This window comes from Chrysochloris asiatica, unplaced genomic scaffold, assembly GCF_000296735.1.
Source record: "Chrysochloris asiatica unplaced genomic scaffold, ChrAsi1.0 scaffold00019, whole genome shotgun sequence".
NCBI lineage: Eukaryota > Metazoa > Chordata > Mammalia > Afrosoricida > Chrysochloridae > Chrysochloris > Chrysochloris asiatica.
This window is the reverse complement of record NW_006408537.1, coordinates 3,773,782-3,775,608: the sequence shown is the minus strand read 5'-3', so window position 1 is coordinate 3,775,608 and position 1,827 is coordinate 3,773,782.

Genomic DNA, 1,827 nt, shown 5'->3' with positions numbered 1-1,827 from the left:
TATATATATACATACATACATATACACGTGCATATATATTATTGTTGTTGTTAGGTGCTGTCGAGTCGGTTCTGACCCACAGTGATCTTGTATTGGGTTTCCGAGGATTGACTGGTGAGCTTGAACCACCAACCTTGCTATTCAAACTGATTTTTCAGTCCAGCACATTAAACCACAGCATCACACTAGAACTTCATATATATATATATATGGAGCTCTGGTAGTGTAGTGGTTACAAATCAGGCTGCTAACCTCAAGGTCAGCAAATCAAAACTACCAGCTGTTCCGCAGAAGAAAGATGAGGCTTTCTGCTCCTGTAAAGATTTACAGCCTCGGAAACCCTATACAGGGTCGCTATGAATTGGAACTGACTCCACAGTACATAACCACCATGTATACATGTGTACATTTTTAAGCACAATAAAAAAAATTAGATTGGATATATTTCCAGAGTTTGAGGAAAAGTGAGTCTGTACTGAAATGCCCTTTTGGCAGGAAGAAGCCTGTGCCGCTGCCGAAATTCCGACAGTAGCCCCCATCTGCTACACACACCAGAGTGTCCATTTTTAGAACAAATGGTCTTGCATGCTTTTCTGCATCTCGATCCACTATCCAATATCTACTGGGATCACAGAAAGAATGTGTAAATATAGAAACTCAGAGTGGATTTAACCCAAATCTCTGCTACACTGGGTAGAAGACTAAGGGAAGAGGAACTTGGGACTTCCCATAAAGTTGCCACAAATGGTACCAAACTCCTCTGTGCAGATTTCTCACTTCATTCCAAGCAGAGGTTATTGGATTTCCCCAAACAACCAAGACAAACTGGCCAGATAAAAACTGGCAAAGAAAACTGGAATTTCTTGAGGAATATTGAGGGGTTCAATATGGCAGAAGCATTAAGAATGTCATTATTGACAATGATTATATTCTTGATCTGTGCAAGCTGCCTCCCCTTTCCTGAGTTGTTCCTCCTTCATAGGCGTAAATTCACTATGCCCTAAGGTTGATATGTAATCTCTTGAGTTGCTGTTGTTAATTTGACCCTATGTAGACAGTTCTTGAAAGAACATAATGCTCAAGGCAGATCTTCTTTACTAGTTGAGCCAAACTATTGTTCAGTTTTAAGATGATTCAAAGGGATATTTTAGGTTTAAGATTTAGAGATTATCTCAGGACAATATTTTCAGGGTTCACCCACCCTCCATGAGGTTAGAAAGTCTAGAGACCATGAAGGTCTGGAATTCTGTTCTGTATTTCCCCCCTTTTGATATGGATTCTTGGATCAAAGTGTTCAGTAATGAGTTATTGCTGTTGTTATGTGCCGTGGAGTCGGTTTCAACTCATAGAGACCCTGTACAGGGTTTCTGAGACTGTACATCTTTATGGGAGCAGAAAGCCTCATCTTTCTCCCTCGGAACAGCTGGTAGTTTCGAACTGCTGACATTCGTAGCCTGATTCATAACCACTATGCTAGCAGAGCCAGGCACAATTCCAATCCTTCTGGTCTCATGGTAAAAGTGGCAACTGTTCATGAAAGCAAGGAGCCACACATTCTGCATCCTCCTCCTATTCCTGATTCTCCTTCCTCTGTTGTTTGTTCCAGGTGAATAGAGACCAATTGTTTTGCCGCGGATGTCAGCTTGCCTGCTTTTAAGATGCTTCACAGGGTGTTCTTGATAATAATCTTAGCAGAACCATACTGCCAGGTCTTTCTCTGTGGAATCACTGGGTAGGTCTGGACTTACCTTTTGGTTAGCATCCCAGAGCTTAATTGTTACACCACGAGGACTTCTTTCATTTTGGATACATACCTTCATTCTTAAA